This window comes from Podarcis vaucheri, assembly GCF_965113315.1.
Source record: "Podarcis vaucheri genome assembly, chromosome: 5".
Taxonomy (NCBI): domain Eukaryota; kingdom Metazoa; phylum Chordata; class Lepidosauria; order Squamata; family Lacertidae; genus Podarcis; species Podarcis vaucheri.
The window spans coordinates 70,328,382-70,342,895 of record NC_138763.1 but is presented as its reverse complement, the minus strand read 5'-3'; positions in this window follow the sequence as shown (position 1 = coordinate 70,342,895).

Sequence of the window (14,514 nt, the reverse complement as noted above, 5' to 3'; positions counted from 1 at the left end):
ATAAAGCGGCAAAAATGAAAAAACAACAAGGCATTTGGATGAATTTGCTTCTTTTGCCCAGATATAAACCTCCCAATGACAGCTGGGGTCTAGAAATCAGAAAGCAGATGACAGTCCGTGAATGAACTAGTGAGAAAACCTGCATGTTCGCCAAAACTGTAGCTTGTTTGGCATCCAACTCGGCTGGCGTGACACATGAAGGCTTCACACACTGAGATTGCCTATTTAATGGGCCAAGATTTAATAGGTTGGGCCAGAATTCCTAGTGTCTCCTTTGATGGTGAAGCAGTTAACATCTTAAAGTATAAAGTAAGCACCCCCCCCCCGACATTTCAAGCTTTCCTTGAGATGCTTCTAGCATGTTGCCCAAAGAGGAGCTTGAAGAAATGGTGGTGTTCATCTTCCATCTGGTTTGGTATACAACAGCCTTGGTAAGTGGGCAGAGATGAGAATTCTCTTTTCAAGGGAATAGATGAGTAGGATACAAGAAAGTTGCTGTAAGTTATGTCAAAAGGCCTGCATGTGCCTAATGGGACCTTTTGATTTCCCCTTTTCCATTTCGAAACCCCAGGTCATCCTTCATACATCAGAAACTGCTTTTGAATGTCCCCTCAGTAGCAAAGAGTTTACCATCTGGCATGAGATAATGCTGTCTGGCATGTCTAGCATTAGTTTTGCAGTTTGGGGTCTGTATTCCAGAATCCAGTGTTACAAATCTACACACACAAGAACAAAAATGTGCGACAGCAATAAGAAAGCTAATACAGCAGATTTATCATGAAAAACACACACACCAATTAAACACATATAGACCGATCCTGGTAGCACCCTGATATTCTGCTACACCATGCAATAAGGAAGGAAACATTTGTTATTCAACCAGGAGTTGGGTCTGTGAAAAAACCTTGTTGAATTTTTGCTGCTCCTACTTGTTTTAAATTAACATTGATTTTCATTTGTTTAACCTTGTTTCCCATAGGCTGCAAAGAAACTCCATATTTTTTGTGTGTACAAATTGTTAGCTATAGACTAGGTAAATCTTTCAAAAGTTGGCCAGTTTTGCAAAGGAGCAAGAAATGTTCCAGAATTATCTCTTCTCTGTGGCAATAAGGTACTGTGAAGCACCTCTTTGTGCACCATTTCATTGTATAAAAGTACAATAAATAAGGCTAGTTTCTACATATAGCGCAAGCTGGAGCTCTCAGGCAATGTAACTAGTTGGATCCATTTTCACAATAAAGCCGCAGTATGTATATAGAACAGGGTTTATAGTATTCCGGCTAGGCTGAGATTGGGGCTGTTTGCTGAATTGTAAAGCACCTTTTGCAACATCTATGATATTTTACAGAGGTCCACAGTTGGCCAACAATAGGGATTAATCTTCCCACTACAAGAAGGAAGACACTTATAAGATTATATAATTTATAAGCAATGCTGCCTGAAAACCATAGAGGTTGCAACAACATGACCAAAACTGCAAAAATCAGATATGCTTCTAGGTGAGAGAAGATGGCAGTTAAAAGTTAGTAATGAGATTCTGGAGCCAAGTTGTATTGCTTTGAAGTTGTATTGTCAACATTTTCCTGGTGGCTGTGTGAAGAGCCACATGCTAAGTAAGGGCACAATTCAGCTGGTGAATAAGCTTTTCCCATTACTGCATCAGCATGCCAGGAAAATGTGTATCTGTTGCATTTATGTGTCTCATAGCCACTGGTGCTGTCAGGGCAAGACTTGGGGAAACAAGTCGGCTCCAGTCAGTAGAATGACCAGGGAAGCCCCTCAATGCAACAGAGGTGGCTTACCACATTTTGAAGCGCATGAAGTAATACATCTTCCCATCTGAAGAGCAAGCAAGCCTGCATAAGACCATCAAGTGCAGAGTTTAAAAATGCTTAAGTGCACCAATGCTTGTACTGCCACAAGCTGCCTCCACTGTTGTGGAGCATCTGAATACCATATGTAGACATAGAACCATCCCACTTTGGATCCACTGTTATATTCATGCCCTGCCCTACCTCCCACTGGTGAGTGGTTTTCATTGGGACTGGCAGGGTGGCTAACACTAGGTGAAGAGGCAGAGACAACTAATTCTACTTTGGTCTCCATCCTCTCCCTTCTGAGTTCTACAAGGGCAACACTGAGATGAAGGAGGAAGAAGCTGGCTGACCGTGGGCTGTTGGGAATTAAGATTACAGACAGATGGGAGCTGGCTGAGGGCAGGCTAGGTTAAAGAGGTAGCGCCCCATTTGCCCCAGTGGACCAGCTTACACTGCTACCTTTTACAGTACTGGAAGTATTCTACAGTTGTTTGCATGCCCAGAATGTCAATATTCAAAATTCACCACAGGATCACTGCTGCCACCACTTTAGCATTGCCACCACCCACCTCCACATAATGGATCAGCCACCATTTTGAAAAATGCTGTTAATTTTTATTTTGGTTTAAAAATGCTCATTGCTTGTAGGAGGATATTGGACGATGAAGGCAAATAATCTTACACAACACATGCAAAGACGACATTAACATCCATGAAGAGATCACATCTCCTGCTCTGGAGGACTTGAACAGATGAATTCAAGTTACAACCGCCCCCCCAATATTCTGATTAAACATCAGGAAGAACTTTCTTATTGTAAGAGCTGTTCGACAGCGGAATGGGCCCCCTTGGGAGGTTGTGGACTCTCCTTCCTTGGAGGTTTTTAAGCAGAGGTTGGATGGCCATCTGCCATGGATGCTTCAGTTGAGATTCCTGCATTGCAAAGCATTGGACTAGTTGACCCATGGGATCATTTCCAACTCTACAACTCTGTGATTCTATGATTCAAATAAACTTTGCTCGTTTCCTCTATTATAGGTGACACAGACCACCTCTAAGCTCTTAGCATATATTGCTATAGTGCTTCAGTAAATATTGTCAAAACCAGTCTAATTCTCAAAGTAGGGATTTGTGAGTAAAATGGAGGCAGCAGAGCAATTGCTCCATCATGCATTTTAAATTATGTCTATACAATATTTTAAATGGCACATTTATAAGGATATGAATTGCTGATCATCAAAGACTGAAATAAGCAGAATGATAAGAGGCATTAACATGATTGCTTAAAAAAAATCATGCTCCTATTGGAAGCTACTATATTATAACTGACTCAGACAGTTAAACATCCTGTGGAAATGGAGACCACACCCAAACGAAGATGCCACAGTCTAACGAACCACAGAACTACCTCCACAGCCGTGAGAGAGTTTTGAGTTTGTGTTTCTTCAGTCACTGATATTACAGGCCACATAATATTGCAAAGTCCTTGGGTGTTCTTTAATTTGTTCTTTGGATCCCAGCCATAGTTTTAAAAGCAAGAACAAAAGTCTAATGCAATGTGGGTGACACGCCACAGTCACTTTTGCTGAAATATTTACGAATCACATTTCTCTAGCAGAGTGAGACCCAAGCTGTTTAAGGAATACTGATTCATCAGTGATTTGTTACCATGTTGGTTGTTGTTTGGGGGGGCGGGGTGGAGAAGTGAACACCTAGAGCAGTATTTCCCAACCACTGTTCCGCGGCACACTAGTGTGCCGCGAGATGTTGCCTGGTGTGCCGCGGGAAAAATTAAAAAATTCGAGATTTTTTTTTTAAAAAGTCAAATTTTCGATTGGGGCGCCGTCACTAGATGACCCCTGGGGTTCCCTCCCTCCCTCCCGCTCTGCGCCTCCCCCCTCCTCCTCCAGGGAGGCCCTTCCTGGCTCTCGGCCAAGGCTTGGCGCCTGCCACTCACTCGCTCGCTCGCTCGCCCACCCGTCCCTCCATCCCTGCACCCGGCCTCTCCCCCTCCGTCCCCGGTGCGGGGGCTGCCGGGATCCGTAGTCCCCTCGCCCTTGGGCTCCGCGCCCGCGCGGGGTGCGCAAACTACGTTTCCCAGCGTGGCCTGGCGGGCCGGGCGTTTTGTTTGAAGCGCTCTTCTCCCGGCCATGGAATGAGCGCAGCGGCGGCAGCGGCCGGGCGGGCAGGGGCTCTTCCGCGCAGACCCCGCGCAGCCTGCCTGTGCCCCCGCGGAGATCGGGCGGCAGGATGGAGCCCGGGGATCCCCGCGGAGGCGGAGGCTGCCCCCCAGGTAGGGCTGCGTCGGGGGGTGTTATTTTTGCAATGCTGCATCCGCGCCGGAGGGGACGCATCGGACCGCGGGGAGACCCCTTGGCGGGCGTGCAAGGCAATGCATGCGTGCAGGCATTGCATGGAGCGCAGTGCAATGCAATTGCAACGCGGCGCGCTGCATGCATGCATGCAACTTCCACCGGCGCTCCGGACTTGGCAGGTGAGGGGGGTCCCCAGTGGGCGGCAGAGAGAGCCGGGAGGGCGAAGGGGAGCCGGGGGGGAGCAGCGCTGCTCCCCGAGCCGAGCCCGGGGGGAAACTTCAGCGTCGTTGCGCCGGGTGTTGGAAGCGGAGGCTGGCGGGGGTCCCTCGCCTGCAAAACCTGGTCGCCTCTCATATATTTCATGCATTGCATTCATCGCCCGCTTTCTCCTCCAAGGAGCTCCCGGGGGCGCGCGTGGTTCTCCCCGTGTTATCCTCGCAACAACAGCCCTGCGAGGTGGGTCAGGCGAGTGGCCCAAGGGAGCACCCAGGGATTGTCCTGGCCGGGTGGGGTGATTTGAACCCTGCTCTCTGCCCGGTCTTCGTCCTCATTTAGCCCCCACATGTGCATGACTGTGCATGACTGAGGTTTTCCCCCCTCGTCTTGGCTATGGTGTGAGTCTGTGCTGTTAATTAATGGGGTTCTGCCTTCGGAGAAGATGAGCCAGCCCTCAAGGAGGTGATTATGTAATTTGCTAGCAATTCATGTCCCTCCCGGCGTGACGCTGCGCGCTGACGTCACGGGGCTGTAATGGTGGTATGCCTCGAGATTTTTTTCATGAAACAAGTGTGCCTTTGCCCCAAAAAGGTTGGGAAACACTGACCTAGAGTGTGTACGAGCTTCGATGCTCTAACAAGCATGAGTGCATGTTCAGCCACATTATAACAAATGCATCTATTTGGTTCTTGTCTCATTTCCTTTGTTCCTGATGAAGGCTGATAGATCTTGTGGAGTGTTAACATCTATAATGAGCTTGTCTAATATGATAATAATAGCTTCAGAGGAACCAGTAGTGAGATCATTAGCAGCTCATTGTTTGTGGGGAATGTTAATGCGACTGTTGTATGTCTCTTGTTGGGGAAAATATGACAATCAGCAGTTTTTGACGTCCCCCAACTTTAACAACTGTAACTTGACTGTCTTATTTAATTCAGTATTACTGAGTGGCATAATGTTTAGACTGTTGAATCTTCTGTTGCAGTTCCACTGCTGCAGCTCATTATAAATGGGGATCCTTTTGCTCGTGGGCCTAATGGATTCCTTTAAGAAAGGATGCCAGAAAAAAAGTTTTTCAGTGGCAAGACTGCATAGCAGCATAGTTTGGGTTATTTTTCTTCCAAGGTGCATCACTTTGTAATTATCAACGCTAAATTTAATTTCTCCATTTGTTGCCAGTGAACCAAGTGCTGTGACATCCTTCTATAAATCTTTGCGATCTGTTTTAGGCTCAGCAATTTTCAGTATTTTTTTAACACCTGCAAAAGTTGCTACTGTACTATTCGCAGCCTTTCAGAGACAAAAAAAAATGCTTAAAGAGAAAACAGGACACAAAAAATATATAACGTGTCTTCAAAAGATATTTACATTGCCTCCCTCAGTAGTAAATGCTAGGAAGAGAAGTGATCCATACAAAATGTTGTTTTTGCCAGGAATACGTCAATATAGGTAAGGGATGGAGGACTGCTTTAGGTTTCATCAGAGGAAGCAAAGAACCTGGAGGAGGAAAGGTTAATCCAGGCATAACCCTGCTTTTTGACACTTTCATGGCTGAATTTCAAAAAAAAACAACATTTTAAAGAAGTATTTTAAGGCTATTTGTTAAATTACTTTCTTGTTTGCCCTTCAGTTATCCACCAACTTAATTTTATCACCATTAATGAAACAGCTTTTTCTATGTACACACATACACACACAAATGTATTTGCACCTTCGGCACGTGACGGAAGCCAGCTGTCACAAATGGCGCTGTTTAGCATTTGAAAAAAGGACACAGAGAGCCAGCAATATTTTCATGGATGGAGGGCAGCTCATTCAAACTTCTCTCCTCTCCGGTATCTTTTATTATCCTTTGTTCTCTCCTGTCGCATGGCCGTTTGCCAATGTCTCACGTTACCTACATCCGGTCATGGCTTTTACCCACCCATCGCCATATAAGGTAATTACTGCCTAGAGGGGGAACATAACTCCATATAAGGTTATGCACTTAATACACTGCAAGGCACGGACATGCAGGTCACCGAGGTCAGTGAGGCACCAGGTGGCGCTACAAGCCTTTGCCATGGCTTCATGGCTCCCACATGCACGCTATGTATTGCATAGGGCCATTTTATTATTTATAAGAGATATATGGGAACTGTGGTCCTTCAGTAATGCTGTGAGTTATAGCGGGCCACAGGTTCCCCTGTCCTGATTTATAACAATAGCCATTCAGTGTGTAGGATCAGTAAGCAGTTCAGAGATATAGGTGGAGTTTGGGGAGAGAAAATGCCCCCAGCTGTCCCCAATGCTGCCGTGGATGAGAGATAGTGTCAAAGGCTGTTTTTATGTGCATTGCTAGGGACAAATTAAATGTGTTGTCTGTTGAGGCTAGCCCATTAAGGCACATGGGGTCACTGCCCCACAAACCTCAGTCTTAATTCATCCAAGTCAATCTTATTTCTTATTTTCAGTCACTCTAGAGGGTAGGCCTGGCTTTGTGCTTTCCCCTTCCTGGTCTAAGTTTTGCCCTTGTACAAATCATCAGGGATGAAGATGGTGACTCAAATAGAATTAATTGGCTCCATCTGTCATTGGCTCCACCTACTGTTGGCCTCTGTGATTTCTACCTTACCAGTCTAAATAGGCAATGGACACCACTGTGTGCTGTTAAAGGTTTTCTACTGTGGTTTTGTCTGCATTACCTGTCTTCAAATGCTCAAGTACCAATTCTGATAATGTTTACATACCGGAGTCAATAGTTGAGCATACCTATGGTTTTGAACTCCTTCAGGCCAATAACCTTTGGTCCATGGCTGGTTTTACAAGGCTTACTGATATCATATCTATATTTGATTTTAGATCTGCTGAGTATCTCCTATGTTTGGACCTTAGTCATGCCCATGTTCACAGTGTGGACTCTCTTAGCTATATTTTGTAGAACTAGGACTTGAGACAGGGCCTTCTTGATGGTGGCACCCTGCTGTGGAATATCCACCCCCTCCCACCACAAGGTGACACTGGCACTGAGTAGTTTTCCACCCACACCACCTGAAAGTATTCCTCTTTCTCCAGGCCTTTGGTGATAGAGGGTAATGTATGGAGCTACCGTGTTTGCCTTGGGAAGGAACAGGATGCTGCCATCTACACAAGGCTTAAAAGAGCCATGTAACTTTAGATCTCCTGTGTTTTTGCTGAATTAGTCCTTGTTTTCGAGAATTAAATTTGTAGAGGATCTTAGGAAGTTGCCTTATACCAAGTCAGACTACTGCTCTGTTGAGCTCAGTATTGTAAAAAATAACTGGCAGCGGCTCTTTAGGGTTTCAGATGGTTGGCATTTCCAGCTCTACCTGGAAATGCTGGGGATTGAACTTAAGACCTTCTGCCTGCAAATCAGATGCTCTGCCAGTGAGCTATGCTCCTTTTCCCGAAGAAATGTATTTCTTCAGCCAAAGTACCTGTAGCTTCCAGAGTATCTTGTTCCAAAGTCATCTGGGTGAGGTCAGGTCAGCCAAACTAAGCAGCAATAAATCTAAAGCCCATTTCACCCATATTGCCAGGAAATAGGGATGGTAAGAATTCTAATTTCAAATAGTACTTCTTGTTTTTCTGGGGGTCTGGGGGCCAGAGGCTCGTAGTACCTTCTTCTGTGACAGGGCATAAAGAGGCATCTGGCAGTGAATGCAAATCCACAGCCCATGCAACTGCTAAAAAATAAGTGTAAGTTAAAATATAGTAATTTTCCATCAATTACAAAGCAGGGCCATATTTCATCAACCTATCAAAGTTCTGCCCTCATCTCTCCACTGGAACCATTTCCATTTTGCTTCTAGGCCAGAGTCACAACTCTCTTCCAGTATCAAACACAGCTACTGTATAGGACTCCTGGATCAATTCTGAACTTCTGCAGACAAATGACAGGATGTCACTCCTGTGCTGTCAAGATCTGCTAGGGAGCTTCCAGTTGAAAACTGGTGACCCATATGGCCAGCCACTCAAGGCTACAGAATATGTATAATTATTTTATTGTTTTCAAAAAGAAATGAAGTTATTAGGTAGATTCCAATGGAATCCGGAGCACCTGAAGAATCATAGAATCATAGAATCATAGAGTTGGAAGAGACCACAAGGGCCATCGAGTCCAACCCCCTGTCAAGCAGGAAACACAATCAGTCAGGTTGTGTATTCACAGCAGGGACCAGAGGAGGAAAGACCGCTGGGAGGACCACAGTGAGAAAAAGCACCTGGATGCTTGGACACATCAGCACAACTGGATGCCCTCATTTGCCCCAGCTGCAACAAACCATGTCTCCTCTGTATAGGTCTCCACAGCCATAGCAGGTGCTGGAACTGTCCAACGGTTTGACTTTACCTCTAAAGGCACACTCTTCCATTGCATCCCAAGAGAGATGGATGCCAACCAACCAATCTGATGGGACTTAAAAATCATGAGTGTGGGTTGGGGCTCTGGAGTTCATGAGACTATTTAGGTTTGGGCTAAAAGGCCTCTAGAGTTCAGGAACACAGAACTGCAGAAATGGTAAAACTGAGGGGATTTGCCTTTGTATCAAACTTATTTTATGTTAGCTTTTAATAAGCTGTGACAGGGCTTTGGGAACAAAGCATGACTAATAAAGGGGAAGGTAGAACACAAAACTTGAAATAAATTGTATGCATCTATGGTTCCCACTGGGCTCCTCGTTATGTGGGTTGCGAATTATCTTGAAGGGAAAAAAATATATGATTCAGTGCAGATCTGATTGCTTTACTGTCAGCCATAGAATGGTTATTGGCAGGAAAACCAAAGACGGCTAGGAAAGCATTAATAAACCTGACATCCATAAACAACATCTGAAAATGCTAATGAAGATATTACACCCTTGACTGAAATATAGACAAATTGAGCTGTTCAGGCCTTTCCTATATGCTCATTTGTGCATGCTTTTCTTTTAGCTTGAATATTTTCCCTATTAGTTCTAACAGGAGAATAATGCGTGGAATCCTGTGAATGTTGTAACATCAGCAGCATGTATTGTTTAATCAGTTCGGTGATCAGGTTAAATGAAAGCACGCATGCTTCTATTATGTTTATATTTTTGGTGCATTTTGGCAACCAACACCTGCTTTTATTCTGCAGAATTAGAAAACTACTTTTATAACCTATTTGTCGATATGAATAAGAGAACACTTTAAAAATAAAGAGATATGAGTTTGTGGCTTTCTCCCCCAAACCTAACTGTGGAGCTTGGGGCATTTTTAGCAGCGATGGAGGGAGGGGAGGGTCACAGCGCATAGTGGATACTTTTCTTTTCACCCCACCAATGCCAACAAGCCTTCTTTCAAGCCTAGCCGGAGTTCAGGGGACAGTTTTAGTGGTGGGTAACTGCACTTGGGAAGAATTAACCATTTCCTCTCCAACTACACCCTTGAAAATGGCTGCCTGTGTTGCAGTCAGCCTCAAAAAAAGTCTTATATTGGTTTCAAAAAGAAGGGTGTGTCCCCCCCCCAAGGTAAAACTGCAGTGTATTGGGGATGGGTCAGGGGGAGGTGGTGATGCTGCTGCATTGACCAAATTGGGGATGGGAGGCCTCCAAGAACTGAATCCAACCATATAGCCACTACCTCATGCCTTCTCTCTGTTTCCTCCTAAAACTTGTGATGTCATCTCACATAGTATTCCCCACTCCACCCTCCATGGGGCAGCCAGTGGACTGACACTGGAATGTGGAAACATAGAGCAAAACATCACACGGTCATGTATCTGCTTTTACGTTTCCAGAGACGTATGGAGAAAATGTGCCTTAAGAACGGCCACACGTCTGCGTAATTTGGGCCTCTGCCTAGGGAAATCACTTGCCTTTCCTTGCACATCTGAGGGATTTGCTGCCTGCCTATACATCTGACAGCTGTCCTTCTGCTTTAACTATCAGTCATTTCTCAAGCCATGTGGGTCTGGACCTCTGCTATCTCTCAGTTACAGAAGGCCTCTATTATCTCTTACTTGAATATGGCATTTGGCAGTAGGGCACAAAGACCATGAATTTAGGTAGTAAAGGCCAGGATAGAGTGTGGACTGTAATTACCTGACTATCAGTAAGAAAATGCCTTTGTATCAGTGGATGGAGCCTACATGGTTCATGTCAGTGACCTCGTGCCATCATTCTACATTCAGCTTGTAGATTAGTATCAGCTCAGACACCTTCAGAGTCTACCATGCACTCTTTCTTTCATACAGCTTGAATTCTGGCTTTAAAGCCTTCTGCTAAGAGTTCATCGCACTTTGCATGGGTTGGGTTTCCAGGCTTGGACCATGGGGCAGTTCTTGGCTTGGGAATCCTTTCTGCATCTCTTGGTAGCACAGAAAAAACACCACGTCGTTAAGTATAAGACATATTGTTAGAAATGTGCAAAGAATGATGGATTTTATTGCTCTGCCAATCCAGCCATGTTATAGTGGCAGTGTTTAATGTATTATTGATGTTCCGACCCATTATTTTTAATCCCACTGTAGATGGCGAACACGCAAAAGTGGGATGGTTGCAGAGCTGGAGCTTATTACCGAAGTGATATAATCTCTAAGAAGTCAATCTTGTCAGAGTGTCTACATGACTAGGGTGGGTGCCCTTTGTTTCACATTGATCATTAAATATACATAAGACACTTGGTTCTCTACATGGGAGATAATGGAGGGAGTTTTAATTAGTTCTCAGTTCCATTCCCTGAACTGTATTTTGAGCTTTTCCTCAGACCACCTCACAGTGGTAGCCATGGTAGCAGACATGTTAAGTCTTGGGGCATTTTTCAATTGGCTAGGTGATATTGCCTTTACAGCCTTAGGTGAGAAATTAATTACCAAGGCAGTATCACACTTTAATAAAACAAAGATGGGACAATATGCGTAATTAACTCTCTCTCCAACTACTGTATGATGGCTTGCATTTTTATTATTATTAAAAAATCTCAATCATTTCTTACTTATAAGTGGCAAAATATTTGCCTGATCTGGATTCTGGGTTAGGAAAGATAAGTTGGTTGATCCTCAGTGTCATAGGAATAATGGGCCCCACCTTTACCTGCCTAGATAAACAACAGGATAAATTGGCTGCATAGCTTGAATTAAATTCCAGTAAGAAATCTGGTTGGTTTGCAACTGATTTGCACATTCATTCCCGTCACTTAATTTATTTGCACTTAATTGCACTACTTTATATCTGAGCCTGGTTAAAACATGAATGTACATAAGTTAATTACTGTGTACTTGGTGACAGGCTGCTGAGTTTGTGACTTGACAACTCTTAGATGGCCTTGAGTTTGAGACCATGTGAGGTGATATGAACATTCTGTCTGTGATGGCACATTTAGACAGTTAAGTCATCCCGATAATAATCAGCTGCTGGACATGCATGTGTGAACCAGCTCTTGACAACTGATGCCTGGAAAACTTTGCACTGGCAAGAAGCAGATTGAAAGGAAGATTCTAAAATTCAGTGATTAAAAACCTGCCATTGTAAGAGCAAGCTTCACAAAGAAGACAACAAGCGCCTAGGAACTATAGCATCTCATTTACTGAAGTCACAAGACAATGCCACACAGACAGCTTATATTTCCAATTAACTCATGTCCTTTATAAGAAGTCCTGGGAAGGTTGAATTCAAGCCACTTTAAAAGGAAAATAAAGAGCTGGCCAGTGATCAAACACTGTATGGCAACAAGAGAAGCCATGGAGAAGGGAAGGGAAAAGTGCACATGGTTACATCAGCATCATGGAATCACTGAATTGTAGAGTTGGAAGGGACCCAATGGTCATCTAGTCCAACCCCCTGAAATGCAGGAATCACAGCTAAATGAATATCAAGACCCTTTTGCTTCATTTTCCAACCAGACACTGGAAACCTTGCCACTCTCTGTATGTGTTACATTTCTTCCAATTTAACAAAAGGGAAAGCCTTCTTGTACCAGCTAAATGATCACAGGCAAATAACCTGAAGGCTCACAAAGAAACATCCTCATTAAAACTAAACCAGCCTGGGTCTCGTTGTCTCCCACATAGGAGACTGCCTGAGAACTTTGCCTATGCAGCCTTGCATTCTGACATGGAAGAAAGGCAGCATATGAATGTAGCAGATGAATAAACAAATTTAGGGTGTCATTGCTTCCTCCCTCCTCTTCCAGCTGCAAATACTGCTCTTTTAAAAAAGAAGTAGTTATGGTTAACAAGAAACCTTCCAGCTGCATAACAAGTTACGTAGAAGAAGAATGTTTCGTTTCTTGACAGATTTGCAATGGCTGTTTTAGGGGATTGCAGGACTGGTCTTTGGTGCATAGCCCCGAAGGGCATAAATGAAGAAACTGATTCTAATTGGCCAAGTGGGAGAGTTGCTATATGTATACCTGAGTCAGACTTCATCCTCTATTGAACTAGCTGCACAAGCAAGAAAACATAAAAGTGGAAGCTTGCATTTTAAATTTATTCTTGAATTTCATCACAAAGGAGTGACCTGAAAGAGCTTGGACAGAGATTCTAAGCTGTGCGGCTTATGAAGCCAGGGGAAGGCTCCAGAGGCCATGACAAATATGTTCATCTCTGATCTACGGCTGCTCTCCTGGGCTGAAATACAATACAAAATATTAATTAATCCTAAGAGATGAAGTTTGCCATGCTCATTAAAAACATGCACATCGGGCAATATTGTGTCAGAATTAAGCACGTCTTAGACCAGTTCATTTCAACCGGAGAATTAACGAGTTTGGGCAGATATGCAAGTGCCACTTAAAGAGTCATATTTGGCTGTATGCTTTTGTAACATGATAGTCAGTGAAGCTAATATAGAGATGGGGGAAATGACCCAGGTTCTCCATAGAAATGAGGTTCAGGTGATTCAGATTTTTGATGAGGAAGGTCATCTACATTTCATCCCATTCCAGATTTCAGCCACCCACTAAAGTTTTACCTTAGTATTATACCCCCTCACCTCCACCTCCACTGTGATGATTTTCTTTGACACTACAGGGGTGTTTTTGTTTTTGTTTATTTGGTTTTTTTGGGGGGGAGAGGAAAATGTGCAGGACGTGCAACACAAAATGGATTTTTCTGTGGAGAAACAAAAAAGTCAGAGTTCTGCACATGATTTCCAGCTTACTCTGCTGAGAAGCTATATTGTATACAATTTATGAATTTGATCGGCTCAGGCATTCACCTGGAAAAATCATTATCTTTATTTTTGGTTTACCTTGCATGAGGATTCCTAACCACTGGAACAATTGTCACCTGCATCACAATTGTTCCAATTGGAAAGAGGTTAGTAACAGACAAAAGGAGTAAGAAAGCTTGTGTTTTGTTTTCACTTTGGAGATGGACATCCACTTAACATTTCCAACCCTGATTTTGAGTGAATAACACACCAGCTGCATACCTCCAACCAGAATGCATTAACAGAGGGTAAGATAGGATGTTGTAATGATTCCCCATGCTGAGAGGGTCTCTCCCCTCCAACAATCTAGTATGTTGAGTGTAATCCTATGTACGTCTACTCTGAAGTAAGTCCTATGAAGTTCAGTGAGGCTTACTTCCAGGTAAAATAAGACTTCAGCCTTCATTGTTCATCAGCCAACATTGCTGTTGTTTCTTCATGAGAGTTCCATATTTGCTAACTGAAAAGTTGTAATGGGTGGAGAGCTGATTATAAATAATCGTATTGACATGGGCTGTATACACTGTCAATTTAAACAGGCTGTTCAGATAACGTCCCCTCATTCACATCCTGGCATTCTGATAGAAGACATCAATGCTCCCGGCCTAAAAAAAATGCACCTGGAACTACACCGGAGTTGTCCTCCAGTGCATCACTTCTTGAAGAAAGTTTAAACACATTACTGGTCTAAATTGACCAATGGCCTGAAAGGCTGCTTCCAATATTAATTTATTTATATATCAACAACTCTCTTTTTTCTCTAAGCAGTTTGTTTACATGAGTGGCACCCCAGTAGCCTCCTATTCATGTAGCATACAGGCCTGGTCTGCTCAGTTTCAGTGGTAAAGGTAAAGGGACCCCTGACCATTAGGTCCAGTCGTGGCCGACTCTGGGGTTGCGGAGCTCATCTCACTTTATTGGCCGAGGGAGCTGGCATACAAGGGAGCTGGTCATGTGGCCAGCATGACTAAGCCACTTCTGGCGAACCAGGGCAGT